The following is a 21558-nucleotide window of genomic DNA, read 5'->3' on the forward strand; positions in this document are numbered from 1 at the left end:
TTGCATCAACATGGTCGTTACTGGCTGTACGTCAGTGAGATGTTACAAAAGGCCTGGGCAGTTTTGCAAGACAGTTTGGCATTAATGCATACAGAGTCAGTGGAGGGTGAGGACAGAGTTGGAAGTGGGGGGCAATGCTGTGGGAAGGGGTGGTGTGCTGGAGATGCTTCCCAGGGGTCCCCAGTACTGGACCACCCCTGGAAATGAGGGGCAGTGGGAGGACAGAGACCACAGCAGGGAAAGTGCTCTGCAGTGCAGGAGAAGGAGAAGCTCAGTTCTTCTTATGCCTAGCTTGGAAGGAAATTAAACAAGTTAGCCCCTTCTCTTTTGTTGCCTCTTGGGACGTTTTGGGTAACCACTCTGAAGACTACCAGTATGAATCTCTGGCAGGCAGAGCTGCACGAAGCTTCATTGGAATCACTTGCACTACACAAGGACTGGCACAAACGACTTCTACTTTCATGAGTATCACACTGAGACTGGTGGAGAGTTTTCTCCTGGGGGACTGAGCACTTGAGTCCCAGGAAATGACTGCTGTCTGGTCTGGAGAGCTGGAAGAGCCGGGCAGCTGCTTTCCTGAATGTGGTGCAGGTGGGATTGCACATGGTGCTGTGCTGCTTATGGCCACGGGACGCTGGCCTATCTTTCCACCTTATCACTGGCTCTTGCCAGTGCTATTACTGCTTTGGTTTCACAAGCACTAAATTCACTCACAAATTTTATATACATATAAAAAAGACATACTGTCATAAAATCGGCTAGCTGAGCATTCCCCAATGAAAATGAAATGCTGCTGCTCCTCACAAGAAGTGCTGGTTCTGGATCATTTGTTTATTAAAAATTTGGCAGTGTGACTGCTGCAGCCCCAGTGTCCTCCTCTCGCTGCTCAGCCCTTGCCAGTCCCTGGATGCAGCCTCGTTCCTGCACCTCTGAAGGCAAAGCGTCCTGTGCCAGGGGTCTGTATTGACTGAGCTTTCTTGCCACCAGAGCTGGGCAGTTTGAATTTGTGCTGGCGGATGTGTTTGGCTTTGCAGGGGCAGAGCGGTATGTTGTTTCATCAAAGTGGGGAGTTTGCGGAGCCAGCCTAGCATGGGGCAGGGCAGCAGGGTTCTCACTGCCCACTGGGACGTGGGCTGCAAGTCTGCACAGCAGAGATCCCGTCAGCGGCCCTGTCGTCTTGACTGCGATCCATCCTGTAATGATGCCACGCACACAGAGCATGGATCTCCTGTGCCTGGGCGCGGCGGTTCCAGAGTGCTTATAAACCCAAGGAAAACACTGTGAATTCTGTTGCCTTGACAGATAGTCGGAAAGATGTTGGATCAGCTGCTGACCCCTGGGGAAGAGACAGAGGTAGGCGCAGTGCTCAGAGACTCCCTGGAGGGCTGGAGTTAATGTGTTTGATTCATACCGCGGCAGCAGAATGTTCTGCTGTCTGAAAGCCGCGCTGGGGGAGTGAGGGCAAGAGAGCTGTGTCTGGCCTGTTTAACAGGCAGGAGCAGGAGCACGGATGTCGCTTCAGACAGCCGCTGCTGCTGCTGCTGTGCTCTTGCAGAGCGTGACTGTTCCCTTCCCCGCCTGTCCTCACCGTGAGCTCCCAGAGCTGTGGGGGTGAGTCTGCTTTGTGTGCCCCTGCTCTTGACGGGGCACGTGGCGTTGCTTATCCCCATGTTGCTTCCATTGTGACTCCGCAGAGGCGCCTCTCGGAAGCTCGAAGCTGTGGTTGCTGCTGGTGGTCCTCAGCTGGGTGCAGCTTTTGCTCCTGGACCCCACTGCCATGGAGACAATGGTGCACCGCAGTGGCACGGGTGTCCAGTGCCGTAACCCTCCTCACAGCCTGACTTCTGTGCTGATGTGTCTTCAAAGATAAAATGCTTCGATTCTACCTAAACTTATGGAGGGTTCTCGAACACAGCTAGGATGGGGCAGCTCAGAGAAGCAGCTTTGTTTGGCCAAGTCCCCATAGTTCCCTCATTTCTGTTGCAGGGCTGATGATAGAGAAGTGGGATACTGCCAGCAGTCCCAGCTCACACAGCCGTCTGGCTGTCTGAAGGTGCCACCTGAAGTGAAACGAAGAGCCAAATGGTGGCTCGGGGGTGAGGTAGGTGCATCCTGGAAGCACTTGACAAAAGCTCCTGCTGCATGAGTGAGTGGTGAACCACCACGGCGAGAAACCTGGACTGGCTGCGAACAGGAGCTGGTGCACAGCCCAGATCCCTGTAACAGCTTTCCCAGCACTCCCTTGTGGACTGTGCTAATTTTGATGGGCACATAACACAGTTTGAGGCTTGTTGTATTTTTAGAAAGAATGAAGCTTTGCAAGATCCTCCCCAAACCAAATCCAAACTGCAGAATGGTCAACTCTTGCCAGCATTAATGCCACTGAGCAGCCACTGGCAAGGACAAAGGGGACGGGGCTTGCAAGTTCATCTCTTGGCCTTTTTGGGGCACCTTGGCTGCTGGACCAGCAGGTAGAGGAATGCTGAGCCTGGAACATTTTGCAGGGGCATTTCTCTTGGCAGGTTTATGATCTTTCCTGCCTCAGCTGGGAAGCCAGCAGGACTGAATAAATCTCCAGGCCAACAAAAGCCCAGGATGTTTTCACAATTGCCAGGATTTTATTAATTTACAAGTACATTATTGAATTTCTTCCTTCCTAACAACAGCTTTCACTTAGATGGGGACTCCTTTAGTGTGTTTGGGTGTGCACGGTAGGCAAAGCTTGTAGAACTCCACAACGAAGTCACTTGCCAAATATTTGTGCCATTAACGCCAGTAAACTGCAGGTGTGATGGATTTGGTGCTTTCATTTGTCAGGTCTTGCAGCACTTTGTAGGAGGGCTGCCAGCCTCCCCCATACCCTGGGAGAGGAGCTGGCCCACGCCACCCAGCCTGTGGGCACGAGGCTTTCACACAGTCTACAAGTTCCACCAACACTTAGTGCAAAAATAGGCTCTTCCTTCATCCCATTTTCTTTAAGTTCTTTTTGTTTCTGGCCACTAGAGAAGTTAATTTGTCTTTTTTGCCTTTTTGAGCTCAATAGTACGTCCTGCTTTATGTACATACTGGTACTTCCATTGAAAGGACCCAAGTGTCCCCAGAACCTGAGCAAGCTGATACATTACTACAACATTTCCCGCTGCTTCTGGGGTGAAACACTACTATTTTTATCTGTGTTTGTGACCTGCCAACCCATTCCAAAACAAGAGTTACATGACCTGCTGAGACCAAAGCAAAAGTGCAGATGGTGTGTGGGGGCTGTCAGGAATACAGGCCCTGCCGGTGCAGGTGCACCTCTGCCTTAAGGAGGGGTGAAAAGCTAGGAGCTAAGCTTTCCCCTCGGAGGTGGGCAGCACATAAAGCACTGCCTGCCATAACCTGTGATGACAGCGGCTCCATCTGACTCAGAGACAGCAGAAGCTTCACCACCCACATTTTCAAACCCGTCTTCAGTGGGTTGCTTGATCCCTTGCAGTGAGCAGCACTGCAGTTTTGCGCCTATGATCCAAGCACGCCTTTGCTGGTGGCTTTACTGGGTACGTTAGCCAGTCAACCCTGAGTTTCTTTCTATTGCACTTATTCAAGGTGGGCAACAATATTGCCCAAATTTAGCCTGTATCTGTGCTCCCCTTTGGGGCCCCTCAGCCTGTGCACAGCCAGGAGGAGACTGTTCAGCCCCAGCTGCTCCGTGGCCGTGGGCATCGTCAGCTCCAGAACCCACTGCTGTGCATCTGCAGGAGAGCAAGGAGCAGCAGATGCGGCTCAACAACTTTCTCTTCAAAAGTGATGGAGCAAGGGTGATTTTAAAGCTGTTTTCTATCCATCAAGCGCTTCTGTCCCAGACACATCTTTTTAATTCTTAGCATCCAGTTTACCTTCGCTTGTCCTTAAGGAATACCTTCTCCAGATCTCTCTTTTTCCTGGTCCTGGTATCCACCACTGCTGTCTTTTCCTGGCCCACAGTTTTTTACAGCATGTCCATCCTCAGTGGTGCTCTCAGTCAGATTCCATGTCCTGCAGCAAGCCTGCAAGGACAGTTAGAGCCTTCGCAGGCTGCCTCACTCGGCGTGCACCACGTCCCCTCCATGCTGCAGCCAAGAGCAGCGGCCTGCCCTGCCGTGATGTGTGTTCAGGAGTACGTGTCCTGTCCCCCGAGGGGACTCTCTGTAGAGCTCCTTGTTAATCCTGAGTGTGGTTTTCTGCTAGTGGCTGATGCTGTGATGTGCTGGTGCAACTGTCTGGGGCCGGCCCTCAGTGCTGAGTGTCTGAGCGTCGGTGGCCGGGTAACGAGGAGCAGCTGATGGGGTGTGCCACGGTCTGGCCCCATCCCAGCCTGGCGACACCTCTCCCCACAAATCCCCCTTCCCATGGGGCAGCCGGGCAACAGTCCTTGACTGGAGCTGAGCTAGGACTCGGGGGTGCTCCTGCACTGCCATTACTGTTGCTGTTCTGGTTAGGGACAGGGTTACTATGATTGTGTGGTTTTCCTTTTTCCTTCTTAAATGTTATAGGTTTTTTAAGCAATATTTTCCTCTGCTATTTTCCTTTACTGCTGCACTGTGTTCCTCACTGGAGCGGGCTACCAGGGGTTATCACAGACTGCAGATCCCAGCTCACGTTTATGGCAAGAATAACGTTCCCAGTGCTTCTCATCTGTACTCCTGAACAGCCAGGCCGGGTCTGCTCAGCGTCTCCCAGCCAGCTGCGGAGGAGCAGGTGACAGAGAGAGGCAGCCCGGTTCCTGCGCTGGGTGTAATCGACCGGCTAGCTCTGGGGATGGCTGGAGCGGAGCCGAGCCAGCAGCAATGGGGACGAGGGTTTGCTTCAGCACACAAGAGCCCCATTCCCACTCGGCTTTGGTTCCAGAGGGCTCCTCTGTCTTTCACCCCCAACCCGGCTGTGCTCAGGGGCTCTGGAGGGGCGGGAAGGTTGGCATCCAGCAGCTGCTCCCCATTGCTTCTGCCGTGCTTGCAGCACGGCTGCCCAACCCGCCACCGCTCCAGCGGTGGCCTCGGGGGTCTCTTCTGGTGCCGGACAGCCCTGCTTTCGGGGGAGGGAGGTGGGATGCAAGCTAATGCAGAACAACCTCAGTGATAAGGACCTGCGAAAGGAGGGAGGCGATGCGAGTACAAGCTGGCACGTACAAATAAGAGGACCAGTCCAGTTCTTTAGAGCCTCTGCCCCTTGGGGACAGGCTGGTGTAGCAGATCCTGCCCAGGGAATGCTGCGGGAAGCTGGGATGTGAGGGTCTGGCCTGACGGAGTGTGGCCTTGAGGTTTCCCGTGGCTGATTCCTCCCTTCAGAGTCTCCTGAAACTGGTGGGCTTGTGTGGCAGGCAGGGCCCCTCCCCTCCAGGTAACAATTAACGGGAAGTACTTTCAAGTGATTAAAAAATTTAAACAGGTTAATTATTTCCGAAAAGAGAAAAGAAGAATTAAAATGGTTTCTGTGGGTACATTTGAAATACAATCAATAATTTATCAGACAATTTTCATTCAACAATGAGGAATTAGGAGGCTTCAAACCCTCCAAAATTTTATCTGCAAGGGAAAATGTTTAAATTATTTATTTTCCTTCCTGTGGCTTGTGCCAGCAGAGCAGCCCCCGTGGCTGGCCCTGCGCGCCTGCGCACGCTTCCCAGCGGCTCTGGGAGCGGGGCTGGCCAGGGCGTGGGTGCTGCTGCAGGACCCGGAGGGGGCTGCTGGACAGGGTTCCGTGGGAATCAGCTCGCCAGCCCCCCACACATCCTGCAAGAGCTCCAGGGAGGGGCGGCCTTGGCCCCTGTGCCACCGCGGACTCCGGGCCCGGGAAGAGGTCTGCACCTCCGCCCGCGCCTTGGCATGGGGGTGGGCTCGCGGTGGGGGCTCGGGCCGGGGCTCTTGCGGCGCAGGGTGCCATTTCCAGTTCCCAGGGCGCTGAGTGGCTTTGGGCAGGCTGGATGCCAACAGCAGCTCAGAGGCAGGAGCCCAGCCCCGAGGTGTAATTAACTGCTAGGGAATACGGCAAAGTTGGAAATTAAAGAGAAGCCAGCTGGAGTTCATCGTCCACCCCATCAAAAAATCTGTGTACCATAAATAACGGAAGGGGCATACGAGCTGCTCTGAAGAATCCTTTATCATCTGTGGAAATATGCCCGGTTTTACAGAAAAAACAAATATAGCGAATTGAAAATAAATGGCATTATTAGCAGAAAGGGAGTCCCTAATTAACCAGATATAGTCCATTACTGTAGCCTTAAATTCATTAAATTGCATAATTACATAAAAACACTGTTGATGTGCTGTTCAGTATATCTGGTATTGTCTTCCTAACAATTAGCTCTATAATTGTCAGTTTGACAGGGTAATTAAAAATGTTTAAAGATGTTGTGTCAGCCTTTTCTCCTTTGCTGAGCTCAGTCGGATGTCTCTGGAAGATGATTTTCTACCTGACTCAACCACGGTCTCGTTTCTGATTTATACCAATGTGTTACAGGAATGACCAGACTCATGGATTACTTTGATGTTCCTGCTAGGCTGGTGTTTAAAAGTAGGAGAAAAATAACTCCTGATGTCATTTTCACTTATTTTTAGGAAACCTGTGGTCCCATCCCCTGGTTCATGCTAGTGGCGACAGGACTTTCTTCCAAGCAGTTTCACGGACAGAGCGTTGTGAAATCTGACATTTGTAGCCCTAAATCTTGGTTCTGTTTGCCGTGTAAAACCTTTCCTGCCACATGCATTTTTTATGAACGGATTGAGAAACGTGAGAAATAAAGCCTGTCTCTCCAAGCCGTGCTGCCGCGTGCAGAGCAGGGCTGCTCAGCCAGCACGGGCAGCCCCAGGGAGCCGCGCAGGGCCCTGCGCACGAGGCCCTGCGCACGAGGCCCTGCGCACGAGGCCCTGCACACGAGGCCCTGAGCACAAGGCCCTGCGCACGAGGCCCTGCGCACGAGGCCCTGCGCACGAGGCCCTGCGCACGAGGCCCTGCGCACGAGGCCCTGCGCACAAGGCCCTGCGCACGAGGCCCTGCGCACGAGGCCCTGCACACGAGGCCCTGAGCACAAGGCCCTGCGCACGAGGCCCTGAGCACAAGGCCCTGCGCACGAGGCCCTGCGCACGAGGCCCTGCACACGAGGCCCTGAGCACAAGGCCCTGCGCACGAGGCCCTGCGCACGAGGCCCTGCGCACGAGGCCCTGCGCACAAGGCCCTGCGCACGAGGCCCTGCGCACGAGGCCCTGCACACGAGGCCCTGCGCACGAGGCCCTGCACACGAGGCCCTGCACACAAGGCCCTGCGCACAAGGCCCTGCGCACGAGGCCCTGCGCACGAGGCCGCTCCAGTTTGCGGGGGCTCTTGTGCAGAGACTCTTCCAGCTGCGCCGGACTCGGGCGCAGGCGCAACGGGGGTAAAGTTCTGTGGAGAAGCACAAGAGCTGCGGGTCTGCGGAGCGCCGGAGGGGTGCAGGTGGCACGATGCCCTGGGCATGATGGCGGCGAGCAGGACGGAGCCTGGATGTGCTGCGGAGCCTGGCACTGGTCAGCTAGCAGCTGGAGCTGCAGCAGGCCGCCCGGTAACGCATGCATCCGAGCCCTGGGCGGGGAACGTGCTGTAAAGGAGGCAGTTTCTGGAGCACTTCACGGCCATCACTCTCAGTTCTGTTGTTTTAGGGTGGTGATTGCCGCTTTGCATGGTCAAAACCCTGACTTGCTTGCCTTTTCAACAAAATAAACCTGAATATTCATTGCTGCGAAGTGATAAATAAATCTGTCCTCACACCCAGGAGCTTTGCCAGCTGGGTTTTGGCTGGATGGAAGTCTGTTTGTGAAAGCTTTCAAGGATTTTTGAAAATACTCTGTTTTGAATCATTAAACTAACGAAGTGATCTGGTCTTCTGGAATAAACAGTAATCACGTGGAAGCGAAGTCTGAACTTCTTTCTTGGCAAAACAATTTCCAACACCTCTCTCTCTCTTATTTTTACATTTGTGTTTATGTTTATTTTTGTTCTTGGACGCTGTTTCTTACACCACATCTTTCCTGCTACAGCAGGCTCCGTGAAGATCACACGCTTACCCAAGTTCTTAGGGCGTTCAGCTGAAGGAGTCTCCTCCCCACGCTCCTTCCCCTCATAGCCAGAGCCGTGACTCTGAGTCCAGATGGCCCCGTTCCACCGCTCTCTAGCCATCAGTTTGTACTCAGTATTCATAATTGCTTCGCTAACTGAGAAACTTTACAATCTGTTGCAGGCCATTATATGCAAAACCATGCCCAAATAATTGATCCCCTGCCATCCAAATTGCAGAAGTGCTCGAGCGTTTTGTAATCTTACAGAAAAGGTTTGTATTCTGAGTATTTCAAACGTATATTCAAATAAAATTGACAATGAGATAACAAGGCATAGTTTTACAGCAGGTCTGTCATTAAGCGATCACGCACCCATACCTGTGCACTGAGGCGGTGTCCTGCTGGGAGTGTTATCTCTCTCATGTGCGATCTGGAGCTGAACTGATGCAATTTACTCCTCTCATGTTCCACATTTGCCAGCCCCATCTCGCCTCGGCTGCAGAATGCTTGCCTGTTCGCCATGAAGCCTGCAGAATATCTAATGCTTGGGCAGGAGAAGGGGGCCGCAGCCCCCGCGGGGCAGCTCCCCAGAGGAGGCATGCGAGCCGTGCAGCGCGGGCGCCGTGGGTTGAGCCTGGGTGGGAAGCCAGATTGTCATGCCCTGCGATGCTGCAGCCGCTGACTTCAGGAGGGAGTGGAGGCTGCGGCACTACTGAGGGCTGGCGCTGGGGCAAAGCTTCATTAGCGCACGCCGTGACTGCCCAACGCCTGCCCTCGCTGGGGCGCGGGGCCAGCGCTGGTGGTGTCAGTCCCAGCTCGGGAGGTGAGCCATGTGCCCCGGAAAGAGGGTGATTTCCCGGAAGATGCAAATCATGTAATCTTTCCCAGGAGTCCCATCTTTCTAGGACGGTGCTGCCTCAGTGGGCGCAGGGAGGTAGCCTGAGCCCAGTCCCAACTGCACTGCCCAGTCCCTGGGCATCCAAAGAGCTGTGGGGACCCACCTCTGCAGTGCAGCACCAGCAGCTCGGGACCCCTCCACACCAAGGTGGGACCGAGGCAGACCCTGCTGCGGGCAGGGTGCCTTGCAGCACACGTGGGTCTGGTTCCAGGCTCCAGCATCTGTACCCCCCTGCACCAGCACAGACTGGGGGTGACCTGCTGGAAAGCGGCTCTGCTGGGAAGGGCCTGGGGGTGCTGGGGGGCAGCGAGGTGACCCTGAGCCAGAACCGGGCCCTTGGGGCCAAGGGGGCCAATGGTGTCCTGGGGTACATTAAAAGGAGCGTGGCCAGCAGGGCGAGGGAGGTTCTCCTCCCCCTCTGCTCTGCCCCGGTGAGGCCACATCTGCAATGCTGTGTCCAGTTCTGGGCCCCCCAGTTCAAGAAGGACAGGGAACTGCTGGAGAGAGTCCAGCGCAGAGCTGCCAAGGGGATCAGGGGCTGGAGCATCTCCCTGGTGAGGAAAGGCTGAGAGACCTGGGTCTGTTCAGCCTGGAGAAGAGGCGGCTGAGGGGGGATCTCATCAATGCTGATAAATATCTGAAGGGCGGGTGTCAGGTGGATGGGGCCAGACTCATTTCAGTGGTGCCCAGTGACAGGACAAGGGGCCACGGGCACAAGCTGGAACACGGGAGGTTCCCCCTGAACATGAGGACAAACCCCTTCCCTGTGGGGGTGCCCGAGCAGGGGCACAGGCTGCCCAGAGAGGCTGTGGGGTCCCTTCCCTGGAGACATTCACCCCCCGCCTGGACGCGGCCCTGTGCCCCTGCTCTGGGGGTGCCTGCTCCAGCAGGGGTGGGACGGGGTGAGCTCCAGAGGGCCCTGCCAGCCCCCACCAGTCTGGGATTCTGTGATTATGTGGTTTGTGCTTCCCGAGCTGGGGGGTCTCTGCCCAGGGGTCTGGACAGCCCGTGCTGTCGAGCAATGCTGGAAGAGCTGAGCGTGTCCAGCTTTCCTCCAGCGAGCAGGTCTGGGAGGCAGCGTGCAGCGGTGAGGAGGGCACGGGGAGAGGCCGGCTGCAGGCCGAGGAGGTTTTAGGAGAATGGGGCAGAGATGATACTGTTTGCATTATTCCAGGGGCTTCCACTCTGGAGCTGACGAGGCCCTGAAGAACTGCTGGGGCTGTGGCCATGGCAGGAGGTCTGTCTGGGAGCCGTATCGGCACAGCTGGCCCCGGCGGTGCCAACGTGCTGATGCTGGGGTTCAGAACACCTTGTTTATAGTGAGTGATTCATTCTGAATGAATACTTAGGAGATGAAGGCACGGAATGTGACATGAAGCCTTACGAAGGTTTCCAAACAGAGAACCAGCAAGGTCTCCTGTAGGATGATAGATCTCTCCCTAAGTCATAGAAGGAAAGGCTCCTACAAAGAGTAATAAATTCATAAATTCCTCTAGTCACCAGGGTTATTTCCCACAAAAGAATTTATTGCATGGCATGCATTTCTCTGCTCACAATAATGAGATCTGGGCTCCAACATGTGACATTTATGACTGGCATTATTAAAAAAAAAAAAAAAAAGACATACAGTCTTTGAGGAAAATCTGTGGGACAAATCTCCAGTTCACACATATAGTATATTCATGCTCCAGAACAGGGCAGGCTGGGCTGGGTTTCAACCAGGGAACCAGAAATATTTTTGCAAATGCTTTCCTGGGGAAACGAGCTGCAGTGGGAGCACTGATCCTGGACGCTCTCCAATCTGCTGCAATCCCTGCCACCACTAGAGGTTTCGGAGATTTGCTGGGCTCAGCCATGCCACCAGCCTACATGCAGGTTGTACGTGTAGGTGCTCTGTCCCGTGTGCCGTACACATGTCATGTCTTCTGGGCTGTCCCAAGATGTGGGGCTAGCATCCTCCCTTCAGCGCAATGCAGGTGCCGCCGAGCTCTGTTTGGGACCAGAAGCAGAGATGAGAGTTGCCTCCTTGCTCCAGCAGCCCCGTCTTGATCCCTGCAGCCTGACACTGCCCCGAAGAGTGGACTCCCAGAGCCCCTGCAGAAGGACAGGGCAGGCTGGCAGCTCAGTGCAGGAAGGCACAGAGCATCCCTGGCTTCTTCCAGGCCAGCAGAATGGCTTTAAATCTCCAACGTGCTGAGATCATGGCCCAGCACGCCTCTGGTGCTGCAGGAGAAGCCCCGCGTGTTCTGCACTCCAGAGCTCACCATGCAGCTGCCTGACATCACACGGAAGGACACTTTGAGCTGCTCTTTGCCTAATGGGGTAGTTTGGATGTTACAGCCTAAAATTAAAGAGCTCATTAAATACTATGCTGAAAGCCAGGCTCTCTTTAAGCCCATTCTTTATCATGGTTAATGAGGCAGCACCATCTCCTTCCCCCTTTATGCAGTCTTCTGGCCTGCCAGAGTGGGATCCAGTCCTACCTCCTGAGGGTCCTCTCCTCCCTGCTTGGTAGTAAAGGCACGAGCAGAGTTCAGGGCTGAGCGTTGCCCCAAACGCCACAGTGCTCATGCTTCCAGAGCTTGAGTTGCTTCTTGCTTACGCCAGTACCCTTTGATTCTCCCACCTGGCATTTGCCTCCTGCTGGAAAATACCCCTGCCCTGGTCAGGACAGCAGGACAGGCACCCACCCGGCAGCACTGATGGGGCTACCAGACAGCCCTCATGTGCACGCCCGCTCCCGTGCCTGGCTGGGCTGGAGCAGGTCCCAGCCTGCTGGTGCTGATGTATTTTCTTGGCTCCGTCTCATCAGGGACTCGTGTGCCGCTCATTTCCCTGCAGAAATTGGTGCTTGCACGCATATCCAGCCACCTGTGCAGGAGAGTTGTACCCACCTCACTTCTCCTGGCGACTCCCCCGTGCTCAGCAAACATGGTGCTGGCATGGCTCAGGAGCATGGGATGTAACTGCAGCATGCCCTGGAGCTGGAATTCCCCTCCTGCTGTAGCGTTGCCTATTCCTGAGGTTTCCCAGTTTTGCAGAAAAGGTGTTGGCAGAAGATGGGCATGCCTGTCTGCAGGATGGTTGCTTACTACCTGGGAGTTTCCAGTTAGATTCATCTGCAGAAAGAAAGCAAAGACATTACTGCGCAGCAGGGCTTGTTATGCAGCTTAAACCTTGGATAGTGTTTTTCCAATAAAATAGATGAAAACAGTGTTGGTGGCAGCAGCATGCACAGTGCAGTGCAGCTGCAGGAGCCCAGGCTGGATTGTGCAGATGTGTCTGTCAGAGGAAAAAACCAGCCTACCTTTGTATCTTGTAATAAAACTTTACACTTGCTCAGTGCATTTTAATTACCTCTCTCTGCCCCTCCTGCCTGTGGGAGGCATCCAAACCCTCCGCATGGTGCTGGCAGGCTCCTGGCTTTTCGCAGCCTGCAACAGCTGCATCAAATGCTTGAAGAACTGCGAGGGAAAAACATCTGCCCCCGCCCCGCTTGTGCACCCGGTGCCGGGGAAGGTGCCTGCCCAGCTGCAGGGCTGCCTCTGCAGCAAACCTTCCCGACAGCAGCAGAGGGCCAGGAGAGCATCCCTGTCTGGGGAAACAGCCAGATGACTTGCCCTTTGTGAGCCGGATGCCCAGCAGTGTGTGGGAAAGGCCGTGCAGGGAAAACATGGTTTATGGGAGAAGATTGAAGTTTGACCCCTGCTTGCTCAGATGGAGGATGCAACTGTCCATTTTTGGGCTGGGGGAAGGGAAACAAGAGACTGGCAGAGCACATGGTTACCCTAGCTCGTCATACGGGCTGCCGCCTCTCAACTTCCACTGTGTGCGAAAGATGTGACCCTTCTTCATACGGTGGGTGTATGCAAAGAGTCTAATCCCATGGGACACCCCAGAAGTTGTCTGTATATGTAATTGTCAAATGTGGTCTCTGTGTTAATTGGTAATGTCAGGAAAAAACCCTAGGAATTATACTGCAAAGTTGTTTGCAGCATAAGTGCTTCTAATAGTACAGGATTTATAAAGTGCATTGATGGAATTTGGTGTGATGAAGCCTCTCCAAGAACACTTTGACTAGTAGAGATAATACATCCCAGGGGAGCACCACATGCTCCACTTGTGTTCAGAAGGGATATGTTCTTGGGTGTTCATCCTCTGATGATAAGGCTGTCAATAATTGATACTTCGTGTATAGCTTTTATACAAAGCTAGAGGTCTTCTGGAAGCCTTGAGATTAGCAGAATGATTGAATAATTGATATTACATGATTTATATGATTTTGAAAAATTCACAGTGTATGTTGTCTGGGGAGGAGTCCAATTAAGGTTAAAATTCAGCCAACCCACCTTCCTCCTTGTTCTCCACCTCCTAAATCTGGGAGGCAGGCAGGTACAGAGGGAACACACACATCATTTGCATTGCAGAAAGAGTGAACTTAATGACAACACTTCATTTGCATTTTTACTGAGCAGAATGGAGGTAGGGAGAGAAACAAGATACATATCCCCTCAGAAGCCGAAGGATTTCCTCTGTACTTCCACATGTGTGCCAGGCAGCCTAGACCATAGCGTGACATGCTGTCCTGCGCTGGGGCCCCCTCGCAACCTGCCAGGGAGACGCGATCCTGCCATGCAGGTGGTGGGACGCTGCGCTCCAGACCAGGCTGCGTGCAAGCAGCGGTTTGAGGATGGGATCACCATCCAAACTGGACTTTTAACGGACAAGAGCGCAGCCTGAGAGTTGTCTCTGCACCGACTCTAGAAAGAGAGGTCTGCTGCACCAGCTCCAGCCGCTGCAGCACTGTGCATGTCAGAGGGGAGACCAGGGGTCAGCTGGCAGCGACCAGCATGTCCGATACTGGCAACGCACCTTGCTGTTCCTTCTTTTTTGGGCTTCTGATCCTGGTATCAATTGCTTGATCCTTTAATTCAGCTCGGCAAGCAAGATAAGTGTGGTTTACTCTTCACTCTTACCTTGTGACGTGCGTGGTCTCTCTGTGAGCACCCGCGCTGGAGGCGGTGCTGCTTGGGATGGACGGGGCGCTCGCAGAGCACCCGCCTGCCAACACGCCTCTGAGGCTCGGGTCAGAGCACATGGGCTCCGCCGAGGTGCCAGGGCTGCTCAGGCTACTGCCAAAAGCCATGTGTGCCAGAGGAAATCTGCTTTGCAGGACCATGCTGGATCCCCTTGTTCGGGGCAGGGCGAAAGCCCCGTGGGTGGACAGCATGGCCCCTCCTGGGGAATTCCCGGGTCCCAGGGCGGTGGGGCAGGCCGCCGGCACTGTCAGAGTGTCCGGAGCTGCCTGGTGCCTGCGCAGTCCCTGTGCCAGGGTCCAGAGGTGGCAGCCGGCAGCCCAGAACGGTGCCGGAGGGGCCGGGAAGGTGGGCCACTCTGAGGTGGCCGGCAGTGCGTCCCAGGGCAGAGCCCAGGAGGCATCAGCCCCCAGAGCCCCTCCAGCGCCGGGCGCAGCTGCGGCACCTTTGAAGAGGGGGAGCCTGGAGCACTGTTACTATAGTTACTGCGAGGCTGAGGGTAACAGGCTGAGAGATATTTAAAAATTGATTGTTCTAGCAACAGCTCATCCTTGTTTGGCAACATCAGGCGCATGATGTCAGCTTGCGGAGCTGGGGCCCCGCAGCCTCTGACAACCCCTTGTCCGGGAAGGGCTGGGGTACTGGGAGCGCCAGGCTCCTCCAGCATGTGCACCACAGCTGCGAGCTGCCGTAAACAGGGCGGGGGGGATGCTGGAGGGTGCTGTGGAGGCTGGACTGGTGGGAGCACTGTGCTGCAGCTCCGAGTCAGGTGCAGAGATGGTAACTGCTACCAGCTGGTGCGTGAGGAAAGGGCTTTTCTGATCCTCTCTTAATGGGTCACAAGTACTGAGTCTGCAAATACTCTAGTGGCTCTCATGGTTTTGCAAGGCAGCTGCCTCCTGCAGATGTGGCCTCGTGCTCTCCTTGGTCCCTGCGGGTCGCTGGCCAGAAGAGGAGAGCAGGGACCAGAGGGTCGGGCTGGGGGGGAGGCTGGAGCTCCCTGGAGCTGCCTCCCCAGCTGGGACCCATCCTGCGAGGCCCTGACTGGGAGGAACGTGCAGCTGGCAGGTGGGCAGAAGACGTGCTGCCTCGCTGTGCCCAGCGTCACCTGGTCGTGGCTCTGCCCGGGATGCTGAAGCGGCGACCCAGGGGACTCTGCTGGCCAGGGCTTGCGGTCACCAGGAGCGGCTTTTGGGGCTCAGGAGGCAAAGGCGTGCTACGCAGCCCCGTAGGGATGGCACCTCGTGTGCAGCCTGGCCACCCCCTGCCCACCCACATGGGGCCCAGCAGGGACTTCCACTTAAATGTCCCCGTGGAGGGGACGCTTCAGCAGCCACAAGTAATTTAGCAGCATAGGGGATGCTTAAGAGCTCTTCAGAACTGTTTCTAGGGCAGGAAAAGCCTGGCTGAAAGAACAACAAATACTGGATTTGTTTTGTGCAGAGAAAATGGCTGCCACAGTGTCAGGGCATTGCGTGGAAAGTGTTTTCGTTCCTTGTAAATTAGCCCAAGGGCTTGTCCTCCTCCTGTACTTCCTGCAGAGCTCGGGGCTGGCTGTATTCACGGCACTGAGCACTGTTGCTAGGCGCCAGAGAAAAGCACAAGTATTTTGTGTTTTCTTTTCCAGACACCAAAACTGAAAGCTGACCATGTAGGCTGACCTCTGGGTAGATGTCACCTGGAAACAAATAGTTTTCACCAGGCACATTCAGAGTTAATTTTCTCCATATCACGTGGCAGTGTTGGTGCCTTGGTCCAGGATGAAATAAAAGGAATCACGTCTCTCCTTCCTTGGTGGTTCTCTCTGGGGCTACCCACCATGCCACGCAAAGGACAGCGTTCCCAGGAAAAATCTTTAGGCTATCTGGATAAGCGGGTCCCAGAGTAACCTCAGGAGGTATCATGCCAAAGGGGAGCTGTATCAAAAATGCAGAGGCAAAAGGGGAGATATGCTTTGTCCCCCCCAAACGCTGCCCGCAGTGAGGCGTGGGTAACACCCACCAGCAGGCCCGGCCCCTTGCACTCGAGGCTGCCCCAGAGCAGCTCTTGGGCTTCACCTGGCTTGTGCCCATTCTGCAGGCTTCACCCAGCAGGTGATGCTGCTGTTGCCCTCATCACAGCCCCACCCCTCTAAGACCAGGGACCAATTGCTGTGAGCAGTTGTGGTGGTTTGGGTTTTTTTTTCTTTCTTCCTTCCATAAGAAGAGATAAAAGGGAGGGCAGTAGAGGTTGGGCTTAGGTGGTGCTGGTGATCAGCTAGTGCACGTGCAGAGGAGGTGAATGCAAGAAGACTGTCCTGCTAGAACCAGGAGAAGATGCGGAAACGCCCAGCAGTAGGGACAGAGTAGCCACCGCTCCTCTCAGATGCGTGAGTCACACAGAGCCCTGGAGAAGAGAAATGTTTTGATCATTTGCATTTTATGCGTGAGGAGGTTAATTACAATGATGGTAAAGACAGTCATTGGCATGACGATTTGATTAGAAGGGAAGTTTGGTTCTCAAAGAGATCTAGCTAGGGGCAACATCTCTCTCTGAAGCAGCACTTTTTATCCCAAAAGCCGCAGTAGCCTGTTGTGGGGGACTGGAGAGAGCTTTGGTATGATTTCATGCACCAGTTGGAATATCTTTATGTGAGTGGTTGCCTGTGCTTATAAATCGCTGACTGTGAGCAGGGGTGATAAGATCTTGAGGCATTCCTGTCTGTGCAGTAAGAAATGAGGAAAGATACATTAACAAAGTTATTTAATTGCTATGCATCAATGCCAGGAGCTTGGGTAATAAACAAGAAGGTTCAGAATTGCTCATTTATGAGAGCCAGTTCAAACTATTTGTTGCTGCTGAGACCTGCTGGGAAAGTTAACTAGAAAGTTAACATTGAAAAATGTATAACCAGAGAACAGTTGGGTTATACCTCTCTGGGAGAGATTAGGGGGCAAAGGTGGTAGAAGGTCAGGCTCTGTCATAAGTAGCATTGCTGCTGCTGACAACTTAGCAGCCAGTGATCTCCGATACGCGGCAATGGATGCCCTGGTGTGCAGGGCACGAGGCAGGGTGGTAGCAGGTGTTTGCTGTGAAAAACAGAATGTGTGATAGAGCAGGAGGAGCAGCTGCGTGTGAATCTGCAGAAAGAGGGAAAAAAAGCCAGGTTTACATGGAATGTTTTGCTGGGAGCGGTGTGCTGGAGGTCCTGCGCTACCAGAATTAAAATGGCCTTGACATTTCTAAAAAACATACACGATATCTCCCTGATTGAGGAGTTGCGTCCAAGAGTTCTGCATTAGCCCGTGTTTGGACAGAGAGGGACGGGTCACTGGACCAAACCTTGGAGGTAGCTTTGATGAGGGGGCTGCAACTCAACTATGTTTCTTATGTATGAACACAGTAAAATCCAAATCCATATATGGACGTACACTTGGTGTTTTAAAAGGGCTAATTTCACAAAGTCAAAAATAATTATGAAGCATATCATTTGGGAGCAAGGATTTTAGGAGAAAGATGTAAACGAGTGAAAGAAAATGAAAATGTAAAGAGAATATTAATGAGAAGGCAAGTCTTACAGAATGTTGATAAAGGGAGGAGAAAGCTTTGCTGGTAACTGGTGACCCTGCGAGGGTGGAAGGGCGCTTCCAGCTGAGTTGGAAAAGCTAACTCCTGTCATGGATGCAGCAGAGAAGAGAAGTCAGAGGTTATCTCTTACCAGTGTGGCTCGAGCAATGTGCCCGGTTCTGCTAGCTGTGCTGAGGTGGAAGCTGACATCTAAGAGGGGAGTTAGGAAGAGCAGCGAGATGATTACAGAGAATGAAATCATGCCGTAAGGTGAGAGCCAGCAGGAGAGAGGTCTCTTATTTTCTATCAGAGGCAGGCTGCGGAAGCAGCTTACTTCTGCCCATAAGTACGTACGCAGGGAATGGAGCTCTGATAGCAGACGGCTCTGTCTGGCACACAAAGGTCTGTCTAACTAGACGCAGCTGAAGACAGACAAGTTCAGATTAGAAGGAAGCTACACAATGGAAACTGCGAGTGTAATTAAGCACGGGAGCGATGCACCTAGGATCTCTTCCTCGCTAGAAATGCTGCACTGAAGATCAAATATTTTCTTTCTAAAAAGACTTGTGTTTGTTCAAACTGGAGTTAATCCAGGGCAGTCCGATGGCCTGTACTTGGCACAAGGTCAAGGCTGGGTGATGATCATGTCCCTCCTGGCCTTATTACCCGCAAATGAATATGCAGATAGGGTACAAATGGTTCCCTAAAAAATCAGCCTGAGCGCAGGGGAAGCTCCAGACAGGCAGCTGGAGTAGGGCTGGATCGGGGACCACAGCAGAGAGCCGCTGCAGTCCTGGCAGTGTGCTTAGCAGTGGTGGGAAGCAGGGAGGGCAGGGGAGAGCACAAGGTCAAAGCCAGGTGTGAGGGGGAGGGCAGCAGGCTCTGCCTGGGGTGGTGCAGGGTGATGCGTGGGGGCAGCTTGCCTGGATGCGGGGTGCCTGCTGGGAATGCAGCTTTTCCTTGGGAAAAATGTGCCCTTAACGAGCTCCTCTCCAACTTTGCTTCAGATGGCATCCCTTGTTGATTTTCTCTTTCCTCTGGCAACTCCTTTTTAAGGGGAGAAACTAATCTGCCAGTCCTGACCTGTTCACTGAGCCCTAGACCTGTGCAGGTGAATCACCTTTTCGTTTACCTTTGAGTGCCCGGGAGGACTTTCCCCATCTGTTTCCAGGGCTCACTATTGTTGCATTTCCCTTTGCATTTCAGTATTATCTGTGCTTGTCATGCCCATGGCGGTCTTCCCCCAGTTTTTAGTAGCTGTCAATTTAAGTTATGGCTGCCTAGAATGGATTATATAGTCTTATTTGCATGGAAGAAATATTTGAATACATCAACATGCCTTGGATGCTTAAGATTTAAGCCACATGAGTGTGCAGGCTCAGTGCATGGGAATAAGGAGGAATGAAAGCAATGTTATTGCCCAGCAGCTCATTCAGTGGCATGCAGCAGAGTCAAGCCTCAGGTACTTCTGAAGGGAAGATTCCCACGTGTGTTCCTGCTGCCTCTCACCCGCTCCCCAGGGCTGCTGGGGCTCTGAGCATCCTGCTCTTGCCTTGGCAGACCCCAGCAGAGGAAATGTAGGGGGTTTCCCCAATGCAGTAGGAAGCAGAGTCTGGGTTTTCAGGGGGAGAATGCTGGAGCAGGGACTCTCCTGCCAGCAGCTGTGCTTCTCTAGTGGCTTGTCCTGTGTTATGTCTTGCTCCCCAAAAGCCCTGCAGACTCTCACTCTCTCTGTCCTGGTAGTCCCTTGATGCATCAGAAAGACCATGAAGGATGGCTGTTTAAGCATTGGTCTTAACCAGTCCTTTCATGTTCCCGTGACAGTTCTGCTTGCTGTGATCACGCATACTAAGTAAATCTCACCCTGGCCCTGTCCTCTGGGTCAGCCCATGCCTTGACCTGGAACTCCCCGGTCTCAGCACCATGAAGCTGAGCTCTCTAGAGCAATCTGTGGAGAGCTGGGTTTGGCACTTGGCAGGTGTCTGTATAGCTAGAGCTTCCTAGGGACTGGTCCAGCGCCTTCCCCTTGTCTCTGCCAGTACCAGTTGCTGACAGTCTCTTTTGACAGTCCTCTTGTACATCTTTGTTGACCAGGGGTTCTGGCTGACGGCAAGTTGAACACGAGCCCCCAGCGTGCCCTGGCAGCCCAGGGGGCCAGCCGTGCCCTGGGGGGCACCGAGCCCTGCATCGCAGCCGGGCGAGGGGGGGGATTGTCCCGCTCTGCCCCACGCTGGGGCGGCCTCACCTCGAGCGCTGCGGGCAGCGTTGGGCGCCGCAGGACATTGGGGGTATAAAGGTACTGGAGAGTGTCCCGAGGGGGCCGCGGGGCTGGGGAAGGGTTTAGAGGGGAAACCGTACGAGGGGCGGCTGGAGTCCCTGGGTTTGTTCAGCTGGAGCAGAGGGGGCCGAGGGCAGCCTCATGGCGCTCTGCAGCCCCCTCCCGAGGGCAGGAGGGGGGGCAGGGCTGGTCTCTGCTCTCTGGTGACCAACGCCAGGCCCCGAGGGAACGGCAGGGAGATGTGCCAGGGGAGGGTGAGGCTGGGCATTAGGGGAAGGTCCTTCCCCCAGAGGGTGGTGGAGCCCTGGCACAGGCTCCCCAGGGAGGCATCACGGCACCAGCCTGGCGATGTTCCAGAAGCACTTGGCCAAGGCCCTCAGAGACACGGTGTGAATTTGGGGTGTCCTGTGCAGGGACAGGAGCTGGGCTCGATGGTCCCTGTGGGTCGCTCCCAGCTCAGGGCATTCTGTGATTATATATATATGTATTTGCACACTCTGCCTTTTCACTCGTGTTAGACTATATTGGCCTTGGTTTGTAAAAACCTTTCAGAGAGAGGCTCTGTCCTCCGAACCTGCATGCCCTGTGCATGCATCCCCTCTTGCTGTGGCAGTAAAGGCAGTGAGACTTACAGGGCTGTTAAACAAATTTGCCACTATTCTATAGCCTTGTTTAGTTCTCTGCGGATTTCCCTTCCCTGTACATGAATGCACAGACATCTGGGTCAGTCAAGTGCCATCCTTCTGTTCCGGCTACTGCACCGTATCTGCTTGCTTTCTTACAACTTAATAAAAACTTCCTCTCCTTTTGTCTCCTACATGCAGTTCTTCATCCTGAAGCAGGTGATGGACTTGTTAGTTCTGGAAATGCTTGGCACCTGCTCCATGCTCTGTCTCTACCCAGGTTTCTGAGTGGTTACACCTAGGATATGTTAAACTTTTGAACCCTAAAAATTCAGCTGCTTTAGAAGATAAATCAACCTGATGCCAAGGGACAGAGAGTGGTTCTTTCCTGACTACTTCTCTTTCTGTAATATAGCCGTTAATTTTGTTGACCTGCAGCACGACCATGCCTGGGTGTTGTGGTTGCAGCCTCCTTGCGCAGGGTAGAACAGCAGCACAGGGCATGAGCACAGCCCTCACCCTGCAGAGCTGATGGGGCACATTCCTCCCCTACTTGAGCTGCTGACCTTTAGTACGGGCCTGTCTAGAGACCTCTGATAGATCAGCAAGGATCGCTTTACATTGACAAATACAAAATACAGTACCTTGTTTAAATGGCTTTTCTCCAGACTAAATAAATCCTTTTGTCAGATTTTCCTGCTGTATAATCCCTCACACTCCATTCTCTTTTTGTTTGACCTCTATTATTCAAGCTCCAATTCAATTCTACCGTTGTGCAAATCAGGTGACCAGATATTCTCCTCCGCTGATTCATAGCTGGCACCGCAGTACCCTCTGACATATGTAAAATGCTCCTCTCTGTATGAGCCAGGATCTTACTAACCTTCTAGTGTGGACCAGAATACAGAGGTGCTGAGTCTGACATGTGCAGCTACTCCTTCTACACTGTGCTAGCTTCTTCAGTGGCATTAAAGCTGTCCTCAGTATCAGTGTTACTCCTACCCACATGTACAACTTCTTACTGCTGATGAATTGCAATGCATTCACAGCTCTGCCTTTTCCCAGAGCTACTACGGCTGGAGAAGTGGATCCAGACACAAAGTTTTCATCCAGAAAACCTATTACTATGGGG

General features: G+C 53.6%; 1 long non-coding RNA gene across 4 annotated transcripts in view; it reads left to right on the forward strand.

Annotated features, from left to right (window-relative positions):
- LOC135315126 (uncharacterized) overlaps nucleotides 1-6960 on the forward strand; it is a 107631-nt gene extending 100671 nt beyond the window's left edge. The window contains exon 5 of one of the 4 annotated variants that reach the window (XR_010374573.1): nucleotides 6573-6960. This is a non-coding gene — a long non-coding RNA (uncharacterized LOC135315126). The remainder of the gene's footprint in view (nucleotides 1-6572) is intronic. The other 3 variants (XR_010374572.1, XR_010374574.1, XR_010374571.1) reach the window with 3 other exon arrangements.
- The last annotated feature ends 14598 nt before the right edge of the window (nucleotides 6961-21558 follow it).

The sequence above is a fragment of the Phalacrocorax carbo genome, chromosome 10 (assembly GCF_963921805.1).
Source record: "Phalacrocorax carbo chromosome 10, bPhaCar2.1, whole genome shotgun sequence".
NCBI classification, from domain to species: Eukaryota; Metazoa; Chordata; class Aves; order Suliformes; family Phalacrocoracidae; genus Phalacrocorax; species Phalacrocorax carbo.